General features: G+C 45.5%; 1 long non-coding RNA gene across 1 annotated transcript; it reads right to left on the bottom strand.

Moving 5' to 3' along the window:
• Positions 1-7379: 7379 nt before the first annotated feature.
• On the bottom strand, positions 7380-10558 carry LOC115291919. The gene is made up of 3 exons (XR_003908729.1): positions 10460-10558; positions 9681-9713; positions 7380-7526 (listed from the first exon to the last, which is right to left on the bottom strand). It is a non-coding gene; the product is annotated as an uncharacterized LOC115291919 (long non-coding RNA).
• Between the last annotated feature and the right edge of the window lie 2706 nt (positions 10559-13264).

Genomic DNA, 13264 nt, shown 5'->3' on the forward strand with positions numbered 1-13264 from the left:
CCCATTTGATACTCTCTGCCTCCACTCACCGTCTTTGCTCATCTCTTTGGCCTAGGTCCTCACAGCCCCAGTAGGATTTCCTCCTACCCTCTGTCTTCCCCAGATACTCCTTCCTCCTCAGCCCACCCTATTCCATCCTCCTTGGCAGGGGGCTCTTTGTCACTTTCAAGTCTGACATGATGAAATGGAGAAGCACAGTGGTTTCTGAAGGCAAGTTTAAGACTTCTAAAACGGAGAAAGATAATGAGGAAGGAAGTGGGAATATGAAGGAGGAGGGATTACCTAAGCTTCTCTGTTTGTGGGTTTTAGTTGCATAAATTTTCCCGTCTGCAGATTGATGAGTAGATATCTGGGCATCTACTTATATAATTGCTCAGTGGAAGCTTGTATGCAAGCGCAAAATAGACCCTCAGAGATAGCTCATGCAACAGCTGTGTGATCAGATTGTTTGAACTGTACCAAAGTTCCAATGTCATTTATTAGCGTGTGGCCTTTGGACTTATGTTTCCTCATCTTTGAAAAATCACAGGGATGATACTATCTACTTCACAGGGTTTTTGTAAAGCATAAATGAGATAATGCCTCTAGCACAAAAATTAGTGCCAGTTGATAGTCAATAAATATTTGAGGAACTGATATCTGGGTCACTACCTCTGTAAAAACTTTTCTGACCTCCTACTCCAAGGAGAACTGACCCCTCCTTTTATAGTATGCCCATTATACCCTATTTATACCCCTGTCTTAGAACCTATAATACTTATTATCCTACTCAGCCCCCATCTGGCCCCCTTTCCCCTCTCTTTCCAGCTCTATACCTCTTCAAGATAATAAGAGAGACCCCTTACTCATCTTTGTAATCCCAGTGCCTAGTGCAGTGACTGGCTCATAGGAGATGCCCAGGAAATATTGGTTGAATTGATTTGAAATGGTGAGGGTTTCTGAACATAAGCCTTTCAGGCCAGGATTGTTTTGGACCTATCATGCCAGTTGTTGCCTCCTTGTATTTATTGAGATCGATGGCAAAACCCATTGAAAGGCATCTGGCTCTAGTGGCTCCAGGAGATTCTGTCAGCGCTTGTCCACCCCTGGCAGATGATCATTATTAAGAGAGATCAGACTGTTTACTATGCTGGCAGTGCCCAGACTTGCTTCCCTCCCAAACTCGCATGTTTTGCCATTCAATGCCATCATACCATCTAAATGGTGGAGGCTCAGTGAGAGCCATGCACCTCTCCAACATTTCCAACAGGGGTGCTTCATGACTTCATCTTCCTGGGGACAGCCTTCTCCGGCTATATCTAGAGTCTTTCAAAAGCTTTGGGGTTGGACCTGTTTAGACGTGATAAATGGGAGTACAACCCAGGCAGACACATGGAGACAAGAAGGGTCCTGGGCCTGGTGGTGCCAGAGTCCATCCTTCAAGACATGGACATTGTCAGGATGGAGTAACTCAGGGGGAAAAAAGCCCATGTACCAAATCTGAGGGTGACCTAGAAGCCAGCAGAAGAAAGAGCTGTGAAGACATAGTTAGGAGTCTCTAAAATAGGTTACAGAAGGAAGTGGGAAACTGGCTGAATGATTACTCACAACTAAAACTACCATATATTGGGAAACTACGAAAATGCCAGGCACATTACATATTTTATCCTTTGAATCACCATGACAAACCTATGTAGTAGGCTTATACAAAAGGAAACTGAGACTCAAAGGACTAAGTGACTTACTTTAGGTCACACAATTAGCAAGTGACAGAAATGGGGTCAAACCCAGACTGTGGGTCCCAGTCTTATGATCCTACTGTGCTCTACTGTCAACATGGGAATGGAGGGTATGTGCTAAAATCTCTTTTATGTTGTACTCAGCATGGGCTGAAGTGGCATGGGCCCAGCTGACGTGGGGATCCATGCGAGGTGAGGAGGCACGATCCAATGCATATCTAAGGAAGTAAGATGCATATACATAAAGAAGTGATCCCTGTGTCCCCCTTCTGGCTGATTTCTGGCTCTTGTGTCAGTGCTTATATCACTGCATCCTATTGGGGTGGAATTTCTTTCTCATTCATTATTCAGTAACATTATTCATTGTAGCTACTGTGGTCTCAAGTAGGGCTGCTTCTTAGAGTTGAGAAATGTGGCCTTTTCTGAGTCAGTCACTCTAACAAGAGGCAGGACCTGAAACAAAAAACTAAAAAGATAGGAGAGAGAATACACTTTTCTTCTTGAGGTCTTTCCTTTGCTCCCAGATTAGACATCAGAAAGCATGGATTTCTCAGGTGTGATTCTGGGATGCTAGATTGTGCCTAGTAAGTGAATACCGACTGACACCTAAAGCCACAGTCTGAAGAAGACCAAACCATTATCTTGGAACCAGATTATCTAATTGCAAATTACTCTCTTTGCTTATTTTCCTGCTACCATCTCTAAAGATTGCATGAAAGATTGTTTGAATACCTACCCTGACTTCTGCTCTACAGAGAAATTTTTAAGAGAAAGGTTGTGGTTAAGGCATTAAAAGTGCTCTCTGAGGTTACCATGGAAGGTGAATCTTTGGAAACTAGAATTGGCCTGAATTGTTTTCTGCCTCTTCTTACATGGAGAGTCTTCTTCCCTGTCCAGTCTTGCAGTGAATATCACTTAGGATCCTTTGGGTTGCAAGGAACAGACCATGTAGAATCAAACTGATGTAAATAATGAGACAATGTCTTTTTTTAAATATACATTTTAAATGTTTATTTATTTATTTTTGAGAGAGAGACAGCATGTGCACACAAGAAGGAGAGGGGCAGAGAGAGAGGGAGACAGAGAATTCCAAGCAGGCTCTGTGCAGAGCCTGATGTGGAGCTTGAACTTGTGAACTATGAGATCATGACCTGAGCCAAAATCAAGAGTCAGACACTTAGCCAACTGAGCCACCCAGATGCCCCAATAAGACAATGTCTTATTGGACATAATGGAGGTCAAGGAGAACAGCCATAGGCATGATGTAATCTGTGTATCATTGATGGCATCAAGTACACAGGTTCTTTTTGATGTTCTACCTGGCTGCCCTCAGTGTCAGCATCTACCTAGATCTGGGTTCTTTTGTGGTTTTAAGATAGCTGTTAATGACTATCGAGGTTACTTGCGTTTTGTGTATATCAAGAAGTATGATGTTTCCTCAAGTGTGGACTATAATTCCTTAGCTTGGATGAAACACTTTCCACATGGACACCTGGGCCAATGACAGACGCCAGTGGAATACCACAAGCTGGTAATAGGTGGATGCCTGAGTAAAATCAGGACTCGGTTGGGAAGTTCATTTGGCAACTAATACAATTTGTTACAGAGAAGCTCCGTACTATTTTACCAAGGAAAGTGACAATTTCCTTAAAACTGGCCTTCGCTTCTGTAGTTGGCTAGAACTTGGGGGCCTATTCTTGCATCTCGGCTGGGAGCCAGCTGAAGTGGCAGGGACATTGTTGCCAGGTACACACAGTGCCTAAGCCTATGCCCTATGAATTGTTGTTTGTGGCTAAACTCTGAATCACTGTCCAGAGTTTCAAGGGGCTGTAGCTGCCAAAGACTGACCCTATCCTCATGGAGGCAACCAGGAAACAGAAGAAATCCTTAAAATTGGGTCTCTGCAGAATGACCAGGTACCAATGTGTGCCATTGTCTTGTGCAAACCCATCCAGACAGAGATTTTGCCTGCTGGCTGTCTTCACAGCCTGTGATCCTAGGAAGCTGGATTTGTGGTCTGGCAATGCTGAGTTGGGCCCTCTGCTTCCTAAAGACTGTTGAAGCTTTGAGCTGACTCTTTCCCTTCACTACGGTTGCCATGGCCTTGAAAAAAACTGAAGAACTTCCACATCTGTGCCCCCCAGCCCTCCTTCTCATCAGTGAATGTTCATTTTCTAAGCACCTCCCACGAACGAGGCACCAAGAAGGAATGGTATTTGCACGTTCTCCCACCTCCTTGCCCTTGCATTTATTACTCACCCATGTGAGGAAGTAAGGGATCATATTAAAGGAGGCACTTTAGCGAGTCTGATTTGAGTGGTACTGTGGGGGAAGATGGGGGTGAAGGATGGGGGAGTGCTTAGAGTATGAACTGCGCATGCTTTTGTGGGGAGGGGGTGGTGTGGCACACAGTAACAGCAGGAGTCGTCATGGGTCGAGGCTACACTGAAGCCAATAAACCACACCAGTTAAGATAGACAATATGGAGTGGAGGCTTCCTCTGGTAAGTACCCCGTATGTCACTCCTGACAGGTGAGAGAGATGCTAAAACTCAACAGGAGGCGATTTGGGGACCATGGGTCTGCTGTCAGGGCCACCCTTTGTGACTCTTCATCTGGTGTGTGCTCACTTGAGAGAGGCAAACAACATATTGATTTTCTTCACTAGTGGTGTCTCAGTGACTAAGCCAGTTGCAAAGGTGCCACCACTGTGTAACCAGCCCCGATCGGGATGGTGGAGGTGGGCATGTGGCACTCTAAGCACATGCTCCATTCTGCATCTACTGGCTTTTAAAGACAAATAACATGAGCTTCTGCAGAGACTGTGTGTAAGTGTGATTGTGTGTGAGTGTGTTTGTTGTATACGAATGTGTGTGTACTTATCAAAGGACCCGACGATGTCTCCATCAAAACCATTTCCACAGAAGCCTTGAAAAGTCTGCCAGTCCTCAGAGCTCTGTTGTCTGGCTCCCTGGGAATGGAGGACACTGGCTGCACCTGGGCAGTCACTAGAGCAATATGGCACCCTGAATGGAACGAGCCTGATGAAAACTATGGATGTTTCAATCTCCTCACAGCAGTGAGCAGTTGTCTGGTGTCCTGGAAAGGAGCTGGCACCTGTGTGCAATGGCTCCTTAGGGTTTGGGGAACTCAACTCATCCTAAATCTTAGAAGGTAGAAACGTGTTCCCTCCAAGACCACTGCTACAAACACCTCCTCCTCTAGCGACACCTCACCTCCATTTCTAACTGCCATCACTCCCACTACCACCACCCTGTTACCTCCACCCCTTCTCTACCACCACCTTCAGCTCCAACACATTCCACCACTTCCACCATCACTGGCCGCCATCACATTCTCTGCCAACATTGCTTCAACCACCACCCTTATTGCTACCACCTCCACTGCCACCATCACCACCGCTAAGGCTATTCCCACCATGCCCTCCACCTCTGTCACCAGCACGACCCCCACCTCCATCACAACCACCATAACTGCCACCACTATTACCAATACCACACCACCTCCATTGTGATCATTACCACCACATAATCTGGGTGCTTACCGTTTAAGCCTGTGCATTGTTGGGGCCACACACCTCTTGTTACTATTTCTTACAACAATTTCACCTTTTGTAAAAATGCTTAGTCCAAAAATGTCTAAGCACAGAGTAGAAAACTGTTTCATTTCACTCCTGGAACTTTAAACCAGGAATCAGGGATTTGTTTGAAATGACCTACAAATTCTCCACTGGCTCCAAGACTCTTTTGTAGGTGTGTGTGTCTATGTCTAATTATGTTCACACCTGTCCATGCCCATATGTATGGAGGCTGCCAGTTGAGTCTGTAATTATTCTGACTTTTTATGAGAATTTTTGATAGAATCTAGATTCAGAATGCCTAGAAAGAGACAAAGCACAATGACCCACTGTGCATATGTAAGCCCCTCCAAGCTCATCATTGCCTTATGGTGACAGTCATCAGTGATGCTTCCCAGAAATCCTAACTTGTGTCAAAAATTGGAGGGTGCATGACATAAGGAAGTTATCACAGAGAGTTAGAAGACTGCTGTTAAGGATCTTTTAGGGCTCTGGCTCACTGACTGACCTTAGGTGAGTCACTTTGATCACCCTTAGTTTCAATTTTCTCTCCCCATAAGAGGGACAATTTTACCCACTTGCTAGTATAACTGAGGGGATGAAAAGAAAAGACTATTGTTACATATTTGTGGCAATACCTGATGCCAGGCATGGAGCACAGGGGGCGTTGGTTCCTTCCTTTCCCCTACTGCTCTGAGATCCTGCAGCCTTCAGTTAGTTGCTTGGGGAGCACCATTCTTGATCCAGTCCTCTGAGACAGTGGGCTTTCTGTTCCTAGTTCTATGTCAAATGGCTCCAAAGGAAGAACACAGTGATCCTGTAAAATGTCACTGAATCAGAAGCTCAGCAGTTCTGCCAACAATCTGGGGGAGAGGACTCCAGATAAGCTACAGGGAGAGAGTGAGAGGGCACTGTTTTAGGCTTGAGCTCCCTGATGAAGACGGACCTTAGGGCTTCCATCTTTTCTGCCTCTTCAATTTGGAAATGCAACACTCACACACACATGCACGCATGCACCAGTCCCATTACTGGGGCAGACAGAAGATAAGGACAAGCCAGGAGTGGGATATCAGAGCCCCCAGTAGCCCAGACTCATACCCATGAGCTTTGGTTGAGTCATGGCCCATACAAGTGGGCAGACAGTGCCTTCCGCTGCAGCCCCCAGAGCATACAGATGAGTGGGTTGGTGGCCTCCCTGCCAGCCCCTCTTAGCAGGTTCCCTTGCTCCACTTCTCTCCCTTGTGATTGTGTGAGTCTCTTGCCAGCCTTTAGCCCAAGTCTCTTTCTCCATACCACTGGCCTGAGCAATGTTGACAGGGTCTCTGGATGGGGACTGGCTGGCAAGGGGGCCATGGAACTGCAGGCAAGGGAGTCACTGACAGAGGAAGACTTGGTGACAATAACCTCACCTCTGTCCCAGCTGCTTGCACAACTCTTGAAAGCCCAGGGTCAGCTCTGAAATCAGAGTCAGAAGGCCTCTTTAGCAGTCATAGTGCTTCCTGGAAGGTGCCTGCTTATTTCCACTTTGGCTCACAATACTCTGCATGGAAATAAATTCCAAAAGAACTTGGGGCTAATGTGTTGGCATCCACTGGAGGTACAGACTTCACTCAGCCCTGAGCTCTGGATTTGATCCCTATTGTTCCACATACTAGTTAGATGACTTTGGACAAGTGATTTACCCTCTTTCTGTATGACTTGCCATCTTAATCTGTAAAAACAGAAATAAATAATGGTATCTATTTAAGAGGCTTGTTGTGAATTTAAATGAGATTATTTAAATGAGGGTTATTTCTGGCATTTGAAGACTTCCCAGTGTTCTATGTTAGCTAATGCTGCTCTTACTACGACTGCCTCCACCACTACCACAATCACTGTCACTATCAACAAAGCCCATTGGAAGACTTAACCTCAAACCTCAAATTTACAATCAGCCTTAGTTGCCATTTAATTAGCACCTACTGTGTGAACACTCCGCTGACATTGACTAATCTAGCTCAAACAATTGGCCTACGGAATAGGTCAAGTAATTTCCCAACCATTTATAGATGAGAAAGAGGGGGCTTTCCTTAGGTCCCAAGGAAAATGCGGGTAAACAAGGGAACTTTGCATATTCTTGATTCGGCATCTGTCTGGTTATTAATGCCTTACTTGAATCAAAAAAAGTTGAGGGCATCTGCAAGTCATCCATGTGCCAGGTAGCAAAATGCCCTAGAAAGTACAAATGGAACAAAATTGATGAGCCCTGGGTTGGAACACCAGCCCCGTAACTTACTAGCCAAGTGACTTGGAAATCTTACATAAAATTTCTGTGAGCTCTAGTTTCTACCAGCCATGGATTAGCTATGCAAACTGAAAGTTGTTCATCATTATCCCTATTTTTCTGCTGAGCACATCAAGATTCCTAGATATTGCAACTTTGCAAGTTTACAAAGCAATCTGGTAAGTAAATAACAGAGCCAGATACTGGCCCCAGGTCTATCTATTTTCAAATTCTAGAGCTCTTCCCACCATTCTGAGCTATCTCAACCATGCCTTTTTCAAGGCAAAGCTGGGATTTGAGCACAGTACAGGGCTTCCTGTTATATGGTGGGCTGTCGTTTTTCTAGGGGCACTGAACTTAAGAGGGAAAAACAGATGTTCTGATTCCCCTGTTTGCACTTGTCCCCTCCCAAGTGACTAAATATCTCAACCCCTTCTTTCAAGAGTAATTAAAATAATAGTGCCTTTAAGGTGAGGAGGGAAAGGTTGGGCTAGTGGAAAGTGAGACAGCCCAGACTGTGACTTGAGTTACTGGTTTGTTTTAACTTCGCCTATTCTGTATACTCCTCCACCTTACCCCTCTTCTCTGTGTGGTCTTGCTATTCCCATGAATGAAGCTACTTCTCCTTCAGTGTCTCCAGCCCAGGCCTCTCCTCCTAATCAAGCCCTAATCACTCAGCTGCCATTTTGATGGCCTTGGAGACCAACATGTTCAAGTCTACACACACCATCTTCCTGCCACCAGCATACCCTTCCTGGTGAAAGGTTCACCCTTAACACCTTTCTCTCCCTCAGCTCCCCAGTGTAATTAGTCTCCAAATCCTTCCAGACCTGCCTCCTCCATAGTTTTTGAACATATCTGCTTTTTCATCCTCTACAGTCACCTGGGTTAATGCAGGCCTCTCTTGTCCCTACTGTTCAATCAGCCTCCCAGCTGATCTCCTTGCCTCCACTTCAGTGCACTCTCATCCACTGGCCACTTATCAGAGTGATCTTGTAAAATCCCCTTTGCCTTCAGCATAAAATCAAACTCTTCAGCCCAATGCACAGGGTCTTCAAGACCTGACTCCACATCCCATTATGATCCATAATTAAAGTGACTGAATATTTTTATTTAAACTGGAATACTTATGCAAGTGAAAGGAGGGCCTAGTCATAATTATACTGGGATAGACTGGGAGTTCCCAGGGAAAACTCAAATGTGTGGTCATCTAATCCATTATGGCCATTCCAGACCCCAAATGTACATGAGTTTCTCCTCTCTCTTCTCCAGAGCTAGCTGACAACTTGTTTGTCCCAGGTCATCTTTTTAAGGACAAGCCCAAACTATAGCCCCTGGCTAGACTCCAGATTGGGTGGCTCTTCTTATGTCAGGTAACCAGGCTGGCTGTCAGGAATGTCAATATGGCTGCCCCATGGCACAGCACATGGCCACTCACTGAAGCAAGGCCTGTGGATGGAAACATCCCTGGTGAGGAAGGTGGGGAGCTTTGGCCTCTAAGTCATCTGGAGCTGTCTTCATCAAAACTTTAAAAACTTCCTCCCTTCCTTGGAATTACCTGCTTGGAGGTGATAGGTGGGGCCTGGACTCCTCCAAGGTCTCTACCAGTTCCTCCTCCTGACCCCAGCCACTCTGCCTTATCTCCCCCAGTACAGCCAACTCTTCAGCTGGCTAACTTGGAGGATGTCCTTTTACCCCAACTGAATTTTCTTCTCTCTCCCTTTCAAATCCTGCTGTGCTGTTACCCAGTAATGGAAACAGCAGAAATCACTTAAGAAAGGAAGCCAGCTGGTTCATTAGTCTGATTAAACTCAAGCAATGGAATCTGAGCACAGTTCACATGATGAATGGTGTGCCTTCTTGGCCACAGTGAATTTTGCAGTGATTTTTAATTGTGGGGCTCAGTCACCCCTCACATCTGCAAAATCATGTGATGCAGAGAGAAAGGACAGGGCTCTAGTGAGAAAATGCCAAGGCTTTCTGAGTAGAAGTGGCCCACTCTTTCCTTCACTGCAGGCCTGGTGGACTCCACAATGTGCCAGGAAGACGATAGGCTTCAGAAACAACAAGACTCATCTTTAAAGTCAGATTTTGCCACTTACCAGCTGTATGCTTCAAGGCCCACATCTTTTTACCTAAAAGAGTGTATAAAAATATATATTTTAGGGCATTGTAAGGACTAATGACTACTTAAAGCTCTAAATGCAGTGGTCCAGAATGTCTGAAGTACAGGCAGGAGTGGGCAGAGGTGAGAAATGAGTCAAAACAAGTAAACAGGGCCAAATCACAAACGATTTTATAGGTCGGGCAAGCTTTTAATTTTTGATTTTATATCCAAGGTATGGGCCAGATTGTAAAAACACAAAATTGCAGAAGAGTGAGAAGATCTTCATTTGGGGAAGCTCACTCTGGCCAAGGGGTGGAAGGCATGGATCAGACCAACACTGGACTGGGAGGGAGAATGACCTGGGTTACCCCAGGGGACATGATAGGAGTCTAAATGAGGCAGAAAGTGGAGTAAGGAGGAATTTGCCTCTTTTGCAACAAATATGGAAATCAGCGAGGAAGCAAACCAAATTATTGCTGCTGAGGGTCTGAAGGGCAACATAAGGAGACAGGTTGAGTGTGGGACCTGTTGAATTTGAAGTAATATGACAAATGTTCCTTTCAATGGCATAGAATCCAGCTGTTAGGATATACAACTAGACCCTGTCTGAAGAGGTCACTCCCCCAGGCCCTATTTTCAGGCAGATAAACAGCTGAACTAGCTAAGACCAATCCAGAAATTTCCCTACGAAGCCCTTTCGGAAGCTGTAAGCTGGCATGGCTGGGTCGGGAAATGCATAACACCAAAACCTACCATTTCTTGTTTTGCCCTTACCCTCATGGTGAATATGCCCTTTTTCTGCTCATTCCAGGTATGGGAGAGGAGGGCAGCTACTTCAACTGGAGAACATAGCAACAGAGAAACTGGTCAAAGATGACTCAGGTGATTGCCGCTACCTCAGGAAAGTCACAATGGTGGGGTGACTGTCAGGGCAAAGCAGAAGGATTGGTGATAAGCAGGAACAATGACACAGGACAAAAGATGACAAACAACCTATATACAAAGGAAGCCCCAGAGTGAGCTACAATAAGAGAAGAAAAGAAAATAGATCTCAGAGGTGCTTGTAGAGGGCAGTTTGGCATAATAGAAAGAGCATGAGTTTTAGAGCTCTGTGGTCTTAGTTTCAAATTTTAGGTGTCAGCCTGGCTGTGTGACATTAGCCAAGTCCTGGAAGCTCTCTTAGACTCAGTTTCTTTTATTTTTTCCTTTTTTTGTGTGTGTATTTTTTAATGTTTATTTACTTTTGAGAGAGGAGAGTGCGAGTGGGGGAGGGGAAGAGAGAGCAAAAGATAGTAGATCTAAGCAGGCTCTGTGCTGACAGCAGAGAGCCCAATGTGGGGCTCAAACTCAAGGACTGTAAGATCATGACCTGAGCCCAAGTCAGATGCTTAACTGTCTGAGCCACCCAGGTGCCCCCTAGGCTTGGCTTCCTAATCCACAAAATATTTAGGACCATACCTTCCTTGCAGGGTCAGGGTGAGAAATGGCACAATAAAGAGACCAGTGTCCCGGGAGGTGCTGAGTTAACTTTGGTAGTTGTTTCTGCATCGCTGTCACCACCATTCCAGCCATGTGACCTTGGGAAACTCACATCATTCCCCTGAATTTCAGGATCCTTGTCGTTCCCTTGACAGGTATTATAAGAATGAAGTGACACAATCTAGAAGAGAGTGTGCTGGCATGCATGGCACCTGTTCCACTTCTTTCCATTCTCTTTTTCTCAAGATCTTTGAGATCCTGGAGATTAGAAATTAAGTATGAAACTGCACAGGGCTAAATGATACAAATCAATCTCCTAAAGTACTATTAAATGTAATTGCCAGCAGAAGAGAACAGAAAAACAAGCATCCGGAATCCAACAAAATAAGCTGACTCTGATTTTGTGGATTGATGGCAAACTGGCCCAGTTCCTGGTCTTCCCTTTTCCTGATGCTGCAGAGATGAGGTAACACCAATGCCCAGGCTGCAGAAGAAAATGTCTCAGTGTATTTATGTTTTCAGTGCGATCTTTTCAAATATGAGAAACATATAAGTCATCTAGAATGAAGTAGCCCAGTGATGCTTTCTTTGTGCTTTTACAGCAACTCAGCTCCTAGAGCTCAGTTTGGGGACTCTTCCCTATCCCCCCTAAACACCCAAAAGTAAGGTGACAAACTGCATACTTCTGCTGCTACTTTCTATATGAACAATCATGAAAAGATCATGGAGTTGAAATCCAAATTTATATATAATTCAATGACCAAACTTGGGGCAGTAATCTAAAGCTTGCAGTGATGTGTTTCAAGCTTTACATCAAGACCTGAGGAGTAAGACACATGTTCACATTCCAACAGCAGTGATATTTCTAGAAGAAATGTTTGACAAGAGCTGTGTGGCTACCTTATTACCTTCATCACCTTTAGACCCACTAGCAGATACCAGCTCATGGATTCATGTTACAGTGGCACACTCCATGACTCACAGAGACTTGCTAGGGCTTCTGTTGAGGGAACCAGAGAAGGGCAGGGGTCACTGTGAGGGTCCCCAAAAAGTGTTTACCCAGGAGCCAGGGAGAGGTAGGAGTAGGCAGATGGGCAGACCACTCACGTTAGAACCAGAAGCTAAATTGGATCTTTTCATTGTTCCTGTGACAGTTTCTACCACAGGGGATGAGCTGTGGGGCGGTATGAGAGGACCAGTGCTGTGCTAGTAAATATCTGACAACCAGCTCTGGTGGGAGTAGAGCTGGGAGACCTGATTTACAGCATTTGCAGAGTGCAGTGGTGTAAATGCTCCCACCATGGCTGATTGCAAACCACCAACATGATGTCACATAAGGCAGAATTGGGAAGAGATGCACACTATTGTGTCCAGCACAATGCGGGGTAGGGCTCTGAGACCACCACTGCCTACGTTCATCAATAGGTCCCATGTGGAAGGCCCTGACTAGCCTTCAAGACACGGATAAGGGATTGTCACCTGCCTCTGAGAAGTCTCCCTGCAGCCCCGCTTTACCCACCCACCCCAGCTGGACCCCCTGTGCCTCTCTCTCAGGTCACTTGGGAAGCCCTGGTGTTATCATTTGTCTACACACCAGGCCTCCCATTAAACACAGGGTCCCATCTTCATTTCCATATCTGCAGCGCCCAGCAGGGTACCCAAGACAAGTAGGTTCCCAAAGAACATTTGGTAAATCAATGTTTATCGGATGGGTACCAGAATGAATGAGTGAATGAATGTTCTGGGGAGGAGAGGAGGAAGAATATAAGGGCTGTTATTAGGCAGCTTCAGAGATGTGTAATTAGGAAAAAAGGAGGGGGATGTATTCTAATCTGACGGATACTGGTGGGCAAAGCCAGGAGCAAAAGGGGAAGTGGCAGGAGAGCAGGTTTAGGGTCTCTGAAAAACTAGAGCTCCTCGCCCCTACAAAGTGATAGAATATGAAGCTCTTTCTGTCTTCCACCTCTCAGTTAGCCCTCACCTGTCCCTCACCCTTGAAAAATAGCTCCAGTCTATTCCCCCTGTTTCTAGCCCTGCCCCACACACCAGCACAGGGAAAGGAGTTTTAGGTACTGCAGCAAGTATTGAGGGAACATGGCC

Source organism: Suricata suricatta, chromosome 5 (genome assembly GCF_006229205.1).
Source record: "Suricata suricatta isolate VVHF042 chromosome 5, meerkat_22Aug2017_6uvM2_HiC, whole genome shotgun sequence".
NCBI lineage: Eukaryota > Metazoa > Chordata > Mammalia > Carnivora > Herpestidae > Suricata > Suricata suricatta.